This window comes from Quercus lobata, chromosome 9 (assembly GCF_001633185.2).
Source record: "Quercus lobata isolate SW786 chromosome 9, ValleyOak3.0 Primary Assembly, whole genome shotgun sequence".
Classification (NCBI taxonomy): domain Eukaryota; kingdom Viridiplantae; phylum Streptophyta; class Magnoliopsida; order Fagales; family Fagaceae; genus Quercus; species Quercus lobata.
This window is the reverse complement of record NC_044912.1, coordinates 33,345,622-33,366,210: the sequence shown is the minus strand read 5'-3', so window position 1 is coordinate 33,366,210 and position 20,589 is coordinate 33,345,622. Positions and strand designations below refer to the sequence as shown.

The 20,589-nt window shown below is 33.1% G+C and overlaps 1 pseudogene across 1 annotated transcript; it reads right to left on the bottom strand.

The window, feature by feature from the left end:
- Nucleotides 1-3,927: 3,927 nt before the first annotated feature.
- On the bottom strand, nucleotides 3,928-13,250 carry LOC115961620 (annotated as a pseudogene). Its single transcript, XR_004085317.1, has 13 exons — nucleotides 13,083-13,250; nucleotides 12,871-12,949; nucleotides 12,742-12,782; nucleotides 12,551-12,629; nucleotides 12,231-12,335; nucleotides 11,956-12,065; nucleotides 6,735-6,916; nucleotides 6,546-6,615; nucleotides 5,838-6,011; nucleotides 5,510-5,614; nucleotides 5,260-5,391; nucleotides 5,050-5,160; nucleotides 3,928-4,359 (listed from the first exon to the last, which is right to left on the bottom strand). The product of XR_004085317.1 is annotated as a metal transporter Nramp5-like (transcript).
- Between the last annotated feature and the right edge of the window lie 7,339 nt (nucleotides 13,251-20,589).

Sequence of the window (20,589 nt, the reverse complement as noted above, 5' to 3'; positions counted from 1 at the left end):
TAAACTAAATCATCTATTAAAATGGAATTCGATTATTGTTTTAATTCCCAATAAATCATATATGATAGACTTTGTACAAAATTTAGTTGCAATCTCTCTTTTAATGTTCAAAATTATAGAGTCCCTTAGAAAATCTTCTTTCATAATAAAAAAATTCTTTATGAAAAATTTTGGTTGATGATTTTCATAAATTGAGATATCTTCATTAAAGGTAAGTAATGTTGCATCACTAGCAATGACTTCTAAAATATTTGTATTTATTTTTGGAAACCTAATTAGTTGCAAAAGGCAAAATAACTTTATAAACTATCACCACATAACTATGCGCACAGGTGATACACAATGTTAACTTACAACTGACAACAAAAAAAGATTCTAATAAACAGTCTACAATAACTAAAAATCATACTTGGAAAAAAGAAAAAGAAGTTAAAAGCGTATAAAACTGTTAACTAACTATGTAATAATAAGTTAAAAAGTAGTATTAAATATATATATAGTCGAGTTCAAAATTTTCAAATTTGTCAATTTGTCTACTTTGCTTAATATGTTAAATTGACAATATATAGTGGCAGAAAAGATATTATTTTTAATACAATAATATTTATATTCCAATTTAATAAAAACATTTATTGTTGTTAGTAACTTGTGGTTGACATTCCACTGTTTTACTCTTAGCTTATATAGGCTCCTACAAACTACACACTTGGGGTAAATAATTCCACGCACAACAGTAATGGATCTATGTCCACTTATCCATAGAAAAGAGAGAGATATGGAGGGAGAGTGATTATATATTTATATTAGTGAATGTGAGCAACGGCAGAGCAGTGGGAGTAGTGGCTAGTGGTCGTTCTTCCTCAAATTTTCTCCTTCTTAAGTGACATGCAGTTGGCTTGGAAGGTTAATTATTGGATTTCTCTCCCTCTTGAGGTTTTTTTTGGAAGCCTCTCTCTCTTGACTCTGAGTATAACTGTTAGGAATTTCAGATTTGTAGAAGTGGGTTTGTATTTGTACTGAAAAAATTGTTTCAGTAGAGGCAATGGGCCAAAAGAGTAGGCCATGCATGTAACCATTTTTTTTGTTTTCGGGTTAATTTAGTTTGAGAGGGGTCAGTTTTCATTCTTCTTGAGGGAAAGGAGAGGGGTGAAGGGGAAAATATAATTTTCTTGGGGGAATATAATTTTTCTTGGGCTTATTTTCAAAAATTTTAAACATATACCTACCATTTAATGTTTAAAAAAAATTGGGGGGGCCACAGCCCCCCTCAGCCTGTACGTGGTTCCGTCAACCTCCACATGTGAACTCATTTTGCTTCAATAGCTTCTCAGGGACCTTGGCATCAACCATAATGGCCATATGAGACTTTAATGTGACAACAAAGTAGTACTCCATATTCTTGTTAATCTCATCATCATCCGCTAGCAAACCGAACATATTGAACCGGATTGCCACCTTATTTATGAAAAGATTGAAGCTAGATTAATATGAACTTCTCATATTGGTGGCTTCTGCACTAAGCCTCTTGGCAAAGATCAATTTTGTCACCTCGATTACAAGTTTGACATTCATGCTCCAACTTGAGGAAAGGGTTGGGAGACAGAATATTCGGATCAGTATTGGGATTTCACCAACTAACAAACCAAATATTTCCTTTTTTAATTTTGTTGACTGACTTGTTGAAATCAAATCTCTGAAATTTCTCCCATTTTCTCTCCTCATTCTCCCATATCACAAGGAGACTTAAGTTTATCAATGATTTATCATGAGACCAAATAGCTATTATAAAAAGTCGAATTTCATTAAAGGCAAACTAAAAGGTGTTGGATATATTTCAACAATTTACTTTTGTGATAAAGCAAAAGGAACAACATACAAATCTAAATATAAGCAATAATACAAATAAATATGATAGACAAAAACAGTAAATGGGTACTGTATATATAAGAAGAAATCTGCTAATAATTAAAAACTCATAGACCAAATGTGTGAAAGAAGAATGATTCAGATCAAGTCTTGTGTTTAACACAATATCCTTAAAGCAGATTTCGCCCTTCACACAATCTGTGGTGCTTTGAGACTCACAAATGTCCGCCTCCTTGGATAAAATGATCTACAGCACAAAAAAGAAGCACACTAGATTCGTGCTCTACGAACTACTCTATGTCTCTTTCTCACTCTTTGACTCAAATGAATGCAGGAAATTCAAATCAAGTCTTGTGTTTGACATAATCTCCTTAAAGTAGATTTCGCCCTTCACACAATCTGTGGTGCTTTGAGACTCACAAACGTCTGCCTCCTAGGATAAAATGATCTACAACACAAAAAGAAGCACACTAGATTCGTGCTCTGCAAACTACTCTATGTTTCTTTCTCTCTCCTTGACTCAAATGAATGTAGGAAATTATTTTCTCTCTGAGAGTTTTTTTTTTTTTTTCAAAAAGTTAGTTTTCATAAATGAGGGACTATGAATTTATATACGTTAGTGAACAGACACACTGTTCAAAAAAAAAAACTGCTGTGCACAGACTAACTGACTCAAAAAATAAAATTATTAAAATTATTATTTGGACAAAAGGGCCCAGTCCACATATGCCAAAGCCCAACCCAATGTCCGACCCATGAGCATATAAACTCATATATTATCTCTTTCATTTTCTATTTGGGACTCAGGATTTTCATCACTTTTGAAAGCTTGGATTTGCGTTAAACACACAAAAGCTGTTTAGACCCCCAAATTAAATATTACAACTCGATTGATTTTACTCTAACTTATACTAAGTGCGAAATAGAGTAAACGTGAGCAGATAAACAAAATAACTACTTTAAGCCATATTCATCAAAACACAGCAGTAAAATGAAAGCTAAAAGAGTAGGGAAGAAGAATGCAAACACAAGATAACACTTCGATGTGTTATCGAAGAGGAAACTGAAGTACTTAGCGTAAAACCTCTCCACCGCCCTCCAAGCGGTAAATCGATCCACTAGACAATCAGTTGAGATACACGAGTAGTAAGAGACCCTCCAAGCCTAATCTACCTAATGCACCTAAGCCCTCCAAGCTCCTACTCCAACAAGACTTCTCGAAACCATGTCTTGTCTAGCTCTTCGGATCCTGCAATATACCCGATTGCATCCGCCAAAGCTTGGCTTCTTCCAATGCTTCCCAACAGTACCAAAACCTCACTTGACACTCTAAAAGGATGTGGTAAGTGTTTGGACTATCAACCTCTCAAGGATATGAAAATGGAGAGGTAGGAGTTGAGGAAAAACCACAATGGATTGTGTAGAGAAATATGGGTATAACAATCTCTAACTCTCAAGGATGGTAGCTAGGTTTTTCTCTCAGAAGCACTCCTCAACATATGTGGGTAATGGGGGTATAAATAATGTGGGTACAGATAGTGTGTATCAAATATGACAATTCAACAAAACAGAATATTTCACAGGTATCTCACGGGAAGGCGTTACTCGCGAGACATTTGCGAAAACCAGCTGTCTCCATCCTATCTTGACTCTTCGCATTCCAGTCATGTGCAGGGCACATGCTTCACTTTGCGGGAAGCCTACTCGTGAGCTACCAGCGAAAACAACTTTAGTCTTCAATTGCCTTGAGTCTTCACACACTGTCTCTCTCTCTCTCATACAACCCTTACAAATAAATCTCACATAAAATATAGGGTACATAAGATTGAACATAATTACAATCAAATTTGGCATAGAATTAAAGCCAACATTTACAACTTTACAACTTTTAATAACATTTTCAAGTGAACAAATTAAACATCAATTTCTTATTCACTCAATACTATTTTTCCAACAAAAGGTTCAACATAAACTTATAATTGAACAATGGAAACTACAATAGACGGTTCAAAATTACATACAATTTCCATAGGAGGAAAGCCTTAGATGAACTTGAAGAAAGTTGAAGTCAAATTTAACTTGGAGCTCCCTACCACTAACGATATACCTTGGCTTGGCTGTTGTTGCATTTGATCTAGAAAAAAAAACCCTTCACTCTGGTAGTGGGATATCAGCCAAATCCTCTCTATAGGGAATGTGATCCAACTCCCCTACCTCACAAGAATTGCCTAGACCGTGTTCCATGTTGTTTTGGGCTACTGGGTGGTCATGCTTTACAGGCTCAACAAATGTTACAACAGTGTCTTTTCGAATGGTAAGATAGATGAGTGCTAAGATGTAGACAAGCATTAAAGGAAACACTAGGAGCCCAACGAACACATTTCCAAACTTTGGTAAATTATTGTGAATTAGCCAATCCACAAAGCCTGTGCTCAGGTAGTAGATGTTGATGCCAATGATTCCGAGTCCTAGGATCCACGAGATCACAATTACCTACAAGCATAATTGTCTGATGCTTAGTTAATAAAAGGATGTTTGCCTTACTCTTTCTTTCTTGTGTGTGTAATAGAAACAAGAATGAGGTGGGTTTTTTTTTTTTTAATGCTTTGCTTGCTTTGGCCATCTAATTTGACACCTGTATACTTAAAATGGTTATCTAGGTGTTATAAATTATGTTTTTCAATTAAATTCAATCATGTGCAAATTATGTTTTTCAATTAAATTCAATCATGTGACTACATTGATCAATAAGTTATATAATTAAATTAAATTATTGTTAAAAGAAATTCATTATATTTATGCTATACTTAGCAATGTAGTTATATGTTGAATTTAATTGACAAATCTAAGATAAAGTATCGAAAAAAACTATATCTATATTTTATACATATAAATGCATATGTAGTTATATGATTGAATTTAATAGACGAGTCTAAGATAAAAGTATCTAAAAATACTCTCTTTTTTTTCTTTTTTTTTGCTAAACAAAAACACTATATCCTCTTTTTTTTTTTTTTTTTTTTTTTTTTTTTTTTTGAGAATCAACAAAAATACTATATCTAAATCTTATACATATGAATTGCATTTATGAGCATTATAAATTCAGCCTATCACCTTAATCAAGGCCCACTATAATGGTTGTACCTCATTTAAAAGCAAAAGTAGAAAAAGAAAAAGAAGTACAAAAACAACTTACGTGTATATTGAATTCTTGTGTGGTCCCATCATTGTGGCACTGCTACTAAATTTAAGGAGGGGGATTAGAGCAAATGGAAGCTCAAATGAAAGTATCATCTGCAAAGCAAAACCCATTAAATTTTTATCCTATGTTTGAATATAGGTATAAACGTTGAAAAAAAAAGAAGAAGAAAACATAGTTCACAAGTTTCAAACCGATGCGATGATGATAAGTCGGGATGCACCATTAGATCCTCCAATAATGGAAACAATAAGACTAGGTGTAATGGCAATGCACCTTGTCATCAGGTTTCTAATCCATTTTTTCATCTTAAGATCCAAGAAACCCTAAAAAAGCCACACCATCCTTAAATTAATTAAAATTTAATCCCAATTAATTAGGGTAGCTTCACATGATATAAACATATATGTTTGTGCGTGCATGTTATATATTTAATTTCAAGACCTGCATGACGAATTGCCCTGCATAAGTGCCTGTGATGGTGGAGCTTTGCCCTGAGGCTAGTAATGCAATGGCATAAATGGTTGAGCTTGACCGACCCAATACACTCTACACACATAAATCAATAAAATTATAAATAAATAAAAATATATATATATATATATATATATATATATGTTAGACCTTGTGCATAAACATTCTAAATGCATTTAAATTGATAGACTATCATTTGTCCCAAAATCTTAAATTTAAAAAAAAAAAAAAAATTGTTGAATTTAATTATTTAACCATTATTCTAATGTAAAATAATTTCATATATATACAATTGAACCTTGAGAAGGAAAGAGGCTGAGTTGACGTTAAGATCACTGCATTGATTTGCAGTCTCATTTGAGATATTATTGGCTGAGCAAACGGTGCCCGATACAGAGACAATTGCAACATTGATTAGAAATGCAATAAACAATGCGAATCCGCTCTCTATTAGGAAATAGCGACATGCATCCTGTGATATAACACGACAAGGCAAACACAAGCATTTTGACACAATAGAAAAAAGCAATTGTTTTGGAAAATAAAGAAAGCATTTATCTCTCCTATGCAATTTAATAAATTAAACTAGCTTTACCATCTACAATTATGACAATTACTGGAGATTGGAGCTCACTTCTATATAATTTGTTCTTTGATTAAATTACAAATTACATCTTCTAGTTTTTCTAAAATTTAATTCAATCTTGTTACTTCTAAAATATTCTTACTAGTAAAAAAAATGTATACTTTGATTCAATGTAGTCTTTCCATCTAATTCCGTCAGACAGTGTTGTTAGATATCTTAAAAATGATGTCGTTCTAGAAATTAAAAAAATACCAAAATTACATTGTTTTGGGACACCTAACTAGCAACCATCTTAAGGAAAGGACCACATTGAAAACAAATGGATGTTATAGGAGTGAATTGAATAAATCAGAAGTTATAATACTAAATTGAATTTTGAATAAAATTAGAAGGGGCAATTTGTAAGCACTAAATTCTTACATTAACGCCATGGACAGAATGTGGTATTTTTCTGGATAGCACAAGAGCCGAGTGGAGAAAGAGATTGTGCCTATTGGTCAAAAGAAATGGAATGCACAATATGGTATAACACGAATTAATGATTAGAAGGAAGAAAATAAATAGTCATGAAATAATGAAGGATATTTAATGAAGTAGTAAATTACATACGGCATGACAAGGGCACCCAAAAGTGCTATGGAATCCCCAGTGGCTCCTTGGCCACTGAGCTTGGGTATAAACATTCCCTCTATCACAGCAACCGCTGGAGGCTTTACATAACCCATTTCTCCAAAGAAACATGCAGCCATTACGAAGACCAGTATTGTTATCAGCAATTCCAGCTTCCTAACCTGCCAACCAGAAATGTTTTAACAAGAATTAAAACTACAGTGGAAAACGGGAAAGTACATGAATTCAATTTTTTGAACTCCAAGGAGTAGCACTACGGTTGAGACCATGACTCTTTGCAAATAAAAGTCTTCTATTCCACTCAATGGCAGCTCAAGGCCTAGGCCTAAGGCCCCAATTTTGTAATAGTTTTATTCCATTATAAAAAAATGACCCGTCCCTTTTTTTTTAAAGCTCAAAATTATAAAGTAATGTTAGGATATTGCAAATTTTACTGCTAAGAACTTAAAAAATGTTGTGTCACTAATTACAACCAAAAAAAAAAAAAAATCTAGCATTTATTTATAAGGTGGTTAAAACTCATTAATCACATTCATTATTACATCGATTTGTGTGTTATACGTGGTAAAATTAATAATATCTTTAGGCTTTAGTTATTTCCAAAATTACAGCATACTTTTGGTGTGATGGTCATTCTACAAGTATAAGTGCTTGTGGAGTGTACGGAGTAAGGGTCAGGGTTCAAGTCTCCAGAAGGAAATTTCACACACATATACACTTAGATTAGATCAGAGTAGAATTTCTATCTTGTATAATAAAATAAAATAAAAAAGTAATTTCCGAAATTGTATGATAATAAGTAGTTTAAACAATAGAAAAAGGATTGTGCAACATTTTTCTCACTTCAAAAAAAGGTCTAGAAAAATTATACCAATAGAAACTCAACCCAATTGAAAACTATAAACTTTTTGTGTGTGTGTGTGTGGGTGGGGCGGGGGGGGGGGGGGGGTTAATGTTTTAAGGCTTTAATTTTTGTAAGCTATTATCCTATACAATAGATTGCCAACATTACCCACATAATCTCTCATATGGCCACACATCAAATAATCTCAATCTCTTTCTTAACACCAAAATCAAAATTTATTTTGATGCGTTGCTTTATCTATGATAAAGAAAACCTCATTTTTATAAAGCTATATATTTTTTTTTTAAATTATACTTTAACAATGCATCGCCTTATTTAAGATAAATTATCCCAATTATATTAAGTCAACTTTGATTCATAATGTTTCACTTTATACTTTACCAAGCATATATGTCAGTCGTTTTTTTTTTTTTGCGCAGAATTCTCCCTCTCATAATGTGAGAGTGTTCCACATATCTCAAAGACTCATGTAAGAGATTATGCATGTAAGAGATTTTGCATATATCTGCTTGAAGTCAGGGTGATCTAAGCATCTATTTGTTTCTCATAATTATAAAAATTTGGTTTGCCAAAAACAAAGAAAAGAATATGCTGAGATTTATATTCTAACGTGTCCCAAAATAAGAAATCGTTTTCAACAGATCAATTAGTGTCCTAATTTACTTGTTTGACTTGGCTTCAAAAAAAAATAATAATAATCTACTTGTTTGACTTAGACAGCATGAACCACGGAGCAGCAAATTCTATAGACACAGGGCATTATCCACGCAATAAAAGTTTTTAAAAAAAAAAAAACAAAACAAAAACAAAAACAAAAAACAAAACAACCTAAAGGCCCATTTGGTAATGTTGTTCTAGTAACATTATTTATATTTTTTGAAAATACATATGGGTAAAAAAATATGTAAAAATATGTGAAATATTGTTTAAAAACTGAAAACATGTGTTTAAACACATGTATCAAACAGCCCTTAAAATCCTAAACAATGATGCAATCCTCCACACTAGGGGTGTCAATATTCGACCCAACCCATGAACATGACACAAACCCAACACGGGTTTTTTTGGGTTAGGGTTGGGCCTTAATGGGTTTGGGTCATAAACGGGTTTACCCGAAAGTGACATGATAAGAAAAGTGTCATAAGTGGGTCAACCCGCGTGTAAGGTTGAATTTATTCAACCATCTTATTGGCTTTATTCCGTGCCAAATTTGCTTGTAATTCAGCATTTAGTAACCCTGTATTTAGGTGGGTTTGATGTAAGGGTAGTGAGTGAGATAGAGTGAAGTTTGCTCAAGAGTGTGCAAGAAAACAGAGTGTCGCGGCTGGGTCTCGCGGGTGACTCGCGGCTTCAAGCCGCCAGAAGCAACCTCACGTGCCAAGCATGCTGGAAGGTGAACAGTCTGCTAGCTGGAGCACTACAGGACAAAACAGGACAACTGGCCATACGGTTATCTCGCGACTGGATCTCGCGACTTAGTCAAGCCGCGAGGTCAAGCCGCGAGCCACCCCTGTTTTGTAGAATTCTGACGTTTCACATTCCTCTCCACTCCAAGTATAAATACCCCTATTACCCACGATTGAAAGAGAGCTTCCAGAGAGAATTTTGAGAGAGAAACCCTAAAGAAAAACCAGATTGTTTCACCCACAATCTCTACCTTAGAATCTCTTCAAATTCCTCAACTCTCTTCCTCTCCATTGTCAAATCCTTGAGAGGCATTATACCAAACCAGGTTCTCACCATCATCATCATTGTGAGTCTGTTGTTTGGATTTCTGGGAAGCAGTTAGGAAGAAACCAATCTTCATTGGTTGATGCTACGGTCTAGTAGCGGAATCCGGGAAGCTAGAAAAGAAAAAGGTTCGGCGTAACCTCGTTGGAGCAAGAAGCTTGGAGGGCTTAGGTGCACTGGGTAGATTAGGCTTGGAGGGTCTATTGCTGTCCTTGTATCCCAACTATATTTTCTAGTGGATTGATTACCGCTTGGAGGGCGGCGGAGAGGTTTATCGCCGAGGGCTTCGGTTTCCTCTTCGATAACACATCGCGTGTTGTCTTTGTGTTTGCATCTTCCTTCCTCTCTATCTTTGCCTTTATATTTATCTGCTGTGGATATTTATCTGTTATGGCTTAGATAGTATTTAATCAATTTCGTTTGATAGCATATGTTAAGTTTCCGCACACTAGATGTTTGACATATTGCTTGAATTGATTAAGTTGTTATTTGGAGGTCTAAACGTTCAAAGGTGTTTTTGTACACGTTTTTGAACTTTCACCGCGTAACTCGCAATAGACACGTTTGACACGCCAATTTATTTGTATCAACCTAAAATGACCCATTTAACACAACCCGTTTAACTCGTATAAAAAATAAATATTTATTTTATTTTAGATTTGTCAAATACCTTTTATATCCAACTTATATTTTAAATTTAAAAAAAAAAAGTGAGTAATTATAAAAATTTACAAGGGATATAATTGGAAATTGAAACTTTACACACCCTAGAACTACTAATACTTTTTTTTTTGGCATAGAACTTGCACAAATGAAATTGGATGAGCTTGTGGAAGATGTTATGAATTTGGACATTAACAAAGAATCTATGGATGGTAATTGTGGTCATAGTCAGGATTAGTCTACTGTTTGCTCAAATTCTTTCAATATTGATACTTAGCATTTGACGAGTTTCAAGGATATTATATTTTTGTTGAGCTATGTTATTTTATTTTTGTTAAAATTTGTTATTTTGAATTTGGGTTGAAGTGTATGCACTTCTTTTGGAGTGTAAAAAACTTATTTCTGGATGAATGTTATATTTTTGTTGAACAATATTATTTTGAATGTGGGTTGAAGACTTGAAGTGTATGCATTGCTTTTTGGGATGTAAAAAAAATTATTTCTAGATGAATGTTATATTTAATATTATGCAGGTTGAAATAAGTTGTGTTACATTCGTGTCAACCCAACACGACTTGTTTATTAAACGTGTCAAATGTGTTGGGTCAGGTCAACCCGCTTTATTAACAGGTCGGGTTAGGGTTGAAGGATCATGACACGATTATTAAATGGGTTGGGTTAGGGTTGAGCCATTTAGTCGAATACCCCTACCTCGACACAACACGAACCCGACACACTAACCCGAATTGACACCCTTACTCCACACAAAGTGGGAAAAAATAAATAAATAAAAACTAAAGTCAGACAAACAGTTAAAATGCATACATTATTAATGACAAATTCACAACTTGGTAAATAAATATGCTTCATTCGAGTCAAATAAAGTGAAAATTCTTTTGACTAGTAGTACTTGATACTCCTTCCGCCTCAATTTGTTTGTCTTGTTAGAAAAATCAAACTTTTTAAGGGAACATCATTTATTATTTTGTCTAATTTATAAAAATATATAAGTTTACAAAACTACCCTTAAATAATATTATTAGCTTTTTTTTTAAAAAAAAAAAGAATTATTTTTAATGAGGCAACTAATAAGTTGCCCCAATTAGATTATTTTTAAAAATATTTGTTAGTTTTCTTTTCAAATAGTTTTGAAAATAAAGTAGAGGTATAATAGGAATATTAGTAAATAAATTATTTTTATTTTTAGAAACATGACAATATTTTGGGACATCCCAAAATGGAATAGAGAACAAACAAACTAGGCCAGAGAGAGTACTTAATAGCAACAGAGGGAGTACTATCATTAGGATTAAAAATCAATATCACTATGAAGGGATTCAAAATTTTAGAGGGGCATTGTGCATCAATGATTAAATGTTTAAAAGGATAAGAATTAAGTACAATGCTTTTGTGCAGTAAACTAGTTGTGATATACACGTCACACATGGCAAATGTTTGATATAGATTTATATCTCAATAAACCTAATGCACAAAAACACTGAACCAAGTCATTTTCTTGTTAAAAGGGGATTCCAAAAGCTAGAGACAAAGTTAATATTCCACAACGTGCGTAGTTTCTTCTCTCTTTTTTTAATTATTTGGGTTGGTGGGGTAATTAGATTTTTTTTTTTTTTTTTTGGCTGAATACCGCAAGTGGACAGTTGTGAATAAAAATATTATACATATTTCTTAAAAAATTAAAGGGCCAAAAAAACGTACGTAGTAGTTGATAGTCGGCCATAAAAATATTAGACTCGATTAAAAATAAAATAATAATCAACTGCTAGCCAAAAACGTACGTAGATAATTGATAGTTGGCATAAAAAAATCACACAAAGTACGTGGATATATAGTTGAGCATAAAAATTAAATACCCAATTAAATTTCTTAATAAATAATTAATGGAGCAGAAAATTTTAAATAGGTAATAAAATAAATTACCCCGTATCTCTGTAGGCCGAGAAGTAAGAGAGTACTTAAACCAGTGATGAGAACTCCAGTCCAAATTGGGATGTGGAACAGTATATTTAGTGCAAAGGCTGTTCCAATCACTGCCACAAATTGGAAAAATTGAAAATTTTTATTCTTCCTTAATTTGAATATAATCAAGGAGACATGGATGAGAGGATAATTCAAGAATGATGAGGCTAGTGCATGCATCAACATAATATGGTAATGATATCATTTGTCTTTGTAAGTCAATTTTATTGGTTTACCTTCGGGTATGTCAGCAGCTATGACTGCAACCTCTGCTAGCAACCATAGGCAATACTTCACATATTTTGGGTACTCAGCCTTACATAATTCTGAAAGGTGTTTGCCTGTGGCAATACGTAAACAAATACTTATCTTGATTAGTTACTACAAGAAGAATCATTAAAAAAATAAATAAATAAATAAAAGTTACTACTAAAGAAGAGGAAAAGTCAGCAGTACTGCTGTCTTTTCTTCTTTATCTATAAGAAGAAAAAAATTGAGGCCGAAACTATAGTAACGTCTATATTTTGGCCTAGAATTTGTTTGCTCTGCATCTTACCGGTGCTTACACCAAGATTTGCAGCTAGCGATTGAATTATGAGCGCAAAGATCAACCCAATAAGTATCACCCACAGTAGCTGAAAATAGCAAATAGCACAACCATGCTTAATATTTCTCTCGTAAACCAATTTCTCTCTTCATAAATTTTCGTGAAATAGCTAGTTCTATATTTTTTTCTATTTGATTTACCTCAAATCTGTGATTTGCTCCAGCCTGCAGATCAGTTTCCACTGCAACATGGTAAAAATGATATTACTTTGTCAAACACACATGCACAGAAACACACAGAGACAGAGGGAGAGACAAAAAGATACTCACAATTGCCTGGATCAAGATAAGCTAAGGAGACAAGGAATCCAGGGCCTACATATGATAAGAACTTTCTCCACCCAGGTTTCTAGAACATCAATCATATATACTCAAATATTGATTCTAACCAGATAATCTATCCAAACATAGAGAACAAAGAAATTTAAAGATAGAAAATGCATAGCTAAGAAAGAAAGAGAAGAGGGTTATATGGGAAAAACCTTAGAGTCCTCATCATGATGATCAAACTGTTTATGATCAGGACTATCAGTGATATTGGGGGGTGGGGTTCCCTCTAGATTAAGGGCAGCTATACGATTGCTCCCTCCACCCGATGACGATGATGATGGTACAACATCACTTACTTGCTGCAGTTCTTGGCTTCTCATTCTTTTTATCTCTCTCTCTCTCTCTCTCTCTCTCTCTCTCGACTTTGATTACCTACTGCATGTGAAAGTTTCAAATGGAGCTCCTTATTTATAGCGAATGTGGCATGAACCAAGCAATATGTTTGGTATTGAGGACAGCATAGCAGTCACTCTACACTAACTCCAAATTGTCTCCATCCTCATCGCCACATATGGACATGTCACTTTCTACTTTCCTCTTTCTTCTTCTTTTCTATTCTTTTTCTCTTTTTTATTTTTATTTTTAATTCTCGGTAGAGAAATAAAATTTTCACTTCCTTTCTTCTTGATGAGGTCTACTATTTAAGAATATACAAAACAAAAGGATATTCTAAGAATGATGCATGTTTCTAATCCTTGGCTAATATGTTACTCTTTTGCATTCTATATTTGAAAGAACTCTCTGAGTTTTCTTTTCTTTTCTTTTTGGCAAAGAAATATCTAACCTTGTATCATCCATTTGTTCAAGACAAATGAACACGTAGATTAGCCCTTTTTTTCATAACATGACACGCTTTTGCTCATGTCCGCTTATAAATTGTCTCAATGTAACTTGGTTGAGATGGGGTGGGCTTCTCATCACAATTTCTGCTCATTGAATTTCAAAACAAGGGTGTGAAAGAAAACCCATGAAAAATAGGATCTCCAAAGTTTAACCTTTAAAATTTTTTTTTTTTTTTTTGTCAAGTGGTAAAAACATTGCACGTTTTTATATTACAATTTGCATGCTATTAGCTTGGCGGTGGTGGTTAGTAGTGATGACAATGATAGCATGAATAATAAACGGTGGTGGTGACGAGGTGGATGGTAATAGTGGCAATATAGTGGTAGCAACATCGGTGATAATAGTGTAAAATAAATAGGAATGATATTAAAATAATAATATTAGTTGGCTTTGCACGCTGAAGAATATATCCCTCTTATCAAACCAATAAACGGGATAAAAAATTATCATAATTTTCTAATTATAATTTGCATATACCCACTATTATTTGTTTACATTCACACAACAAATAGGTACAAAAAATTTCACTATCTCAAGAGAGCTTTATACTAAGACAATGGTTTCAAGTACCAAATTTCTCAATTAACTTTTGTTGAGGACAAATTTTTCACACCACATAGCTTCATTTCGTTGGCAACTCACATCACGTCAACACTATCATGGATTTTGGGAAAACCTCTTTTAAGGCCCAAAAGAGTCCCTATTCACAAAATGACGTCAAAGCCCATGGTCCAAAACTCATGGTGATATAATCTCATCAAAGCCCATAGTTCGAGCTTCTGGCACAATATCTCATTTTCAGCTCATGATCCAAGCTCATGAGTCTCATCGGGGGAATTTTAGCAGTCGTGGTTTGGAGGGCCAAGAAATACGTTCAGTAAAGCTCCAGTGGTTCAAAGTTGATAAAGGAAAGCATGTTGCTCGGCATGTCTTCCCCAATTCCCTGAACTCTGACGGGTCAGAGTGCAATAGGTAACATTTGGTAAGCCTCTCATATCTCATAACACTTAAAATGATAAAACTCTCATGCTCTTTACATAAAAATTAATGTTCATCATATAATATAAGTTTAAAAATGTAATTATAGTATTTCATATAAATTATATTATTATTTTCATTTAAATCAATTCCAAGCACATAGCTAAATATATATTAATATCTCATATCTAGCATTAAATGCTCTCCTTACTCGCCAAGATTTTGTTAAAATACAAAAAGATCATAATTACATCTCTAAAACTTCATCAAATATCTACCAACTAGTTTATTACTTACCAAAATTATATTTGGACTAAACATATAATTTTCCAAAAGAGGAAACTTATCCAAAAATACCAACAACGGCTCCAATAGAAGCTGCAATAGCTCCAGCAGAAGCTGCAGTAGCTCTAACAGCAACTACAATAGCTCTAGCAGTAACTTAGGTAGTTGACACATGTCCTAAAATGACATCACTTGCCTATTAATGGTCAATCTCAGCAACTACTTGCTATACCAAAAGAAGTAAGGATCCCATAAAAGAAATCCTATCATTTTAAGCTAAGATCCTTAGCCTCCAGCTACAATACAAGAAATAGGAAGGTCCCATAAAGGTTATCTTACCATTTTCAGCAAAATCATGAATTTAATGCCAAATATTTTCCTCCAGCAGAAGATGTCACTCAGATGACATCATCCAACAGCTACAACTATGACTGACAGTCGTAACAGCAACTCCAGTAGCATTAAAGTCTCAAACTTTCTTCTTTTGGCTAAAAAACAAAAAACCACTAATGAAACCACTTACTTTGTCAAAGACTTTTCCTTATTTGCTAAATTTCCCTTCAATTCATTCTAATCTAGTTACATACTTGGCTCTATATAAAGAGGACCAAGCTACACATTAAGACAACCACTATCCATTCCTCTCTCACCCCCCCCCCCCAATTCTGAAACGTCATTCACTTTGCTACTCATATCTCTAAGCATTTCTATACTTCTCCATCTCTATTATAAAAAATATCTCCTCTTAAATAACACCATTACAACACACCTATTACACCACACTATTATCCATTACCCATCTTTCCCACACTTTATTATTCTGAAATATCATCATTTTGATGCCTATAAACACATCTCCATCTCTTTCTCTATTTCTCTTACAATACCCCTCTTCTTAGAAAGCAACATAACCAATATCATAACACAAAAAACAACTCCAGCAACAACTATAAGCTCATATATTTACTATATTTAACCTTCATATTATCTATCTCATACTTCCATATATTTTACAAACACATTCCTCAAAACTATCCATACATACTTCTTACATATATTTCTAATCTATCTTACAAACACTTGTAGACACTCAATTTTGCACCCATGATTTAATCAAGGAAGATGATAGGAGTGACCATCCATATACAAAAAAAAAAAATATATATATATATATATATATATATCATTCTTGCATCACATGCGTCATTTTGTTCTTGCATCACATGCATAAATTTGTTCCTGCATTATATGCATTAATTCATTCATTGCATATCATAAAAATGATCTTGAGATTCTAAAGGTCGCAACGGTGTTTCCGATTTCCGAATCGGACCATCAGATCGAAAGATATTGCATAATCAAGTCTGCACAGTCCATATGCATTGTGTCTAGTAAGGTTGACCGCACATGATTAATTTAAATTAATTCTGATTGGTAAACAATTAAAATTAATTAGATAATTTTGTGATTGGTTGATAATTAGTGTTTAAAATAGGGATGCATGCATAGGAATAAAAGAGATGATTGGATAACAACAAAATTGGGGATAATCTGAACATTATCAAGATTTATTTTAACAGATTTATCCACGAGATAATTGTTCAAGATAATTTTTCTTAAAAAAGCCTAAATTATCCAGAAAAGAGATAAAAAATAAAAATAAAAATAAAAAATCATAAACGGAGGTTGAAAACACATCTAGGTATAAGGAACAGCCAAAAAACCCTATAATGAGAGATCAAATGGCACCCGAACATGAAAGCGCGTTCGACCTCCAAGAGCCAATTCGGCACTTTTGGAGTGCCGAACGCACTCCAAAAGTGCCAAATTGCCATCATGTGGGCTTTGGCCTAACAGCCTTCAAGTGACGATAATGTACACCATTTTCGATCTTTTCGCAAAAGGATGCAGCCAGATTCAAACCCTAATCGTTTGTACCTATTTTTTAGAGTCTTCTAGCCTCTATAAATAGAGACTAAACCTCATAATTTAGCACCTTTTTTTTTACGCTCTGAGAGGCATACGTTTTTTACTCTCAAACCACACATATTTTCTGATCATCTCTCTAAGTGTTGCTGCAAAATTAGGGTTTTTAGGTTTCAAAAAAAATTGAACAAATTTCTTTGAACCCTAAAACATCCTCTCAAGAACAAAGTGTGCTCATGCAAGAGGTTGTTTCCTTCACCCTTCTCTTGTGATGTGATGATGCATATTATATCTTTCTTTTTCAAATATCTATTAATTGTTAATTGTCCTTTTGTTTAAAGCATGATATTTTCTATATGATTGTTATAATCTTTTTCTTGAATGTCAATAAATTTGCATGTGAACAATTATTTTTCTTAAAACAAAACAGATCTGCATCTTTGTAAAATGTAGATCTAAATTTTCTTAAAACAAAACAGACCTGCATCTTTATAAGATGTAGATTTGAATTTTTTTCTCAATATAAAAATAGAGCTACATCTTCCTTAGATGTAGATCTGAGTTTTCTCAAACAAAAAGAGATCTGCATTTTATGAGATGATGTCGAACCATGACCCGAACCATTTTTTAAAACATTTTTTTGGTTAAAAAAATAGGCGAAACTACATTGTTAGTCCCAAAAGTTTATCTGTTGAACGCTTTTGGTCCCTAAAGTTTTAAGTGTGCGTTATTGGTCCCTGAAGTTTTAAATATGAGTGCTATTAGTCCCTCTATTAACTTCTGTTAGTTTGTTTGCCTATGTGTCTAACGAAACAATGATGCGGCATATTTTAAATGACGTGGCAACCTATTTATTATTAAAAAATTATACATTATATCATACACATCAAAATTGGCTAAATGCAAATAATATGGATCTTCAACACATCAAACCCATGTCTTTCTCCAAATTCAAAGTTCCTAGATTTTGTTATCTTTTCCTCCTTTTCTCGAAATCCAAACAGGACCAAGGAATATGTTTATGGAGAGAGAGAGAGAGATTGTAACCAAGGCTAGAGGTATCTATATAATTGCATCTATATATACACAACCAAGCAGAAATCTCTCAAGAAAAAAAATACCCATCTTTCAAAATTGAACACTGAAAAATCCTTAGACCCTCAAATTAAATGTTCATGGTATAATAATTTCAACATGTATTTGATCAAATTGTTAACAGTAAATACTCAATAGAATGATCACTCCCATTTCTCACCCAAAGAATTAATTAAACCAAAGGATACAAAGTTTTAGGTTCAACAAATATATGTATCTACATGTAAAATAAGTGTTTATGCATAGTGAGAGATCTGACTAGAGTGTTTGAGATAAGTGGCATAGGCCTTGACGAACTCGTTGTCTCCATCTTCTTTTAGTGCTGCTACTGCGGCGGTGGAGTTCTGTAGTAGCAAAATCCTTTAAAATATATATTAGTTATTTGATTTTGAACTGAACATATTTCTAGACCCTGTTTGGATTTCGAGAAAATGAAGGAAAATGAAAAAAATAATCCAGGTTCTTTGATTTTGCAAAAATATCCAATTTTTATGAGTTTGATGTGTTGAAGACCCACATTATTTGTGTTTACCCGATTTTATATTTATAATATGATGTATAATTTTTTAATAATAAATAGGCTGCCACATTATTTAAAACATGCCACATCATTGTTCTGTTAGACACATAGATAAACAAACCAATGGAAGTTAATAAAGAGACTAATAACACTCATATTTAAAACTTTAGAGACTAGCATTGTAGTTTCGCTAAAAATAATAATAAAATTAAGACAATATTAGTTTAATTGTTTGTTGTGAGTTTTAAGGAAACAATTAAGACCTTTACATAACTACATGCAAATGAATTGAAAGATGATTGGTTAAAGCATTCTGTAATGAGTGATATCAAATAATAAAGTACATGCCAAGATAATCTGGTTACAATAGAGTTAAAAACATATATTTAAAATTATAGACATATATGAGAAATATTCATAAATGTGAAAAAAGTGAAGTCAAAGTATCAATGAAATTAGCATAAATTATGAATGCCTAGGCCTATTTTTAACAATTCATGTCCAAAATAAACTGCTTTTCAAAATAAATTATGATATTTTCTGGAGTATGTGTTGCTTAACAATGACATGATATTCATAAAAGAGACAATATATAAATAAGCAAACAATCATACTTTAATGAATATTCTCAAATTAAAAGAGCGCCAACCACAATTGATAATAGATTATAAAATTAGTTTTCAAGATTATAAATTTCTTATATGTTTTTATTGTTTGTCAAATTAGTTATCCAATAAGGCATTTGTAATTTTGTTTTATATTTTGGGATGTTGATATTGTGTAGAAATGATACTTGTGTATCTGTTTTACTTATTATTAGTGCTATTTTGTTTTGGTTAGTAATGGTGGGATTTGTATAATTTTAAAATTATTGAACAAGTATTAATTGGTTTAGCTGAACCCATTCTTGATATGTGTGGTAAATTCAAAATAATACATTTTATATCAAGTAATTTGTTGCGTGACTTTCCAAATAGAAAATAAATGTTTTCTTAAAAAAAAAAAAGTTTATAATTCCATGTGAAAAATACTGGTCAACTTGACCCAAAACCCAATTAACCCAGCCCATTCTATCTACTTAAAATGACCCATTTTTGACCCTGCAACCCAATTGACTTGACCCAAACCCAACCCGATTCACCCATTTGCCACGTCTAGCTAGGTCAGCATAGTCAATGTTATACTAGTCATAAGTCACATCCCCCATATCACCATTCCCATCATGACCTCCAACATCATTCCCTTCATCCACCAAATTACCACTCTCCTCAAACTCATCATCAGCAAGAGCCTCATCCCCATCCTCCAAATCAACATCATTATCATCATCAAAGTCATCAACATCCACATCCACATCCTCCACAAAACACCATAACCAACCAAATCAGAAGCATCGACAACATTGATATAGGAATTAGCAATTTTTTTCTAAACAGCGGTTGCATGTTCAACATAAATGACTATTTTAGGATCAATGGGGTCAAGACACTTAAATAGTTCCTGGGTATCACCATCATTGGACAAATATCCTAGGTCATTGTGAAGATCCAACCCAAGCACAACAAAATAAAACTGGACATAATCTAATACCCTCAACTTTGCACAATAATGCTTAACCTCTAGTACATAAAAGCAATCTAAATCCACATTATCATAAACTTTCACCTTACCACCTATATACTTCCTCTTACCCAAGTGGTGCAATACTCCATTGTAATGAATAAACAATGTAAAATTCTAACCAAAAATATTTCCTGTGAGAGTTGTAAATTAAAAAGGAAACACAAAACACAACACCAATATATTAGCTAACAAATACAGTGTTAGTACCCCACACAAAGCAAACAACTCCGAATGGGGATCAAGTTGCTTTGAAATAATAAAACTACATGTGAAGATGTTCAAAAAAAGACAAATAAAGTAGATCGTCCACACACACACCAAAAAAAAAAAAAAGACAACTAAAGTAGTTACAAAGTATTTAATCTCACCTATTAGTCAACAAAATCCAA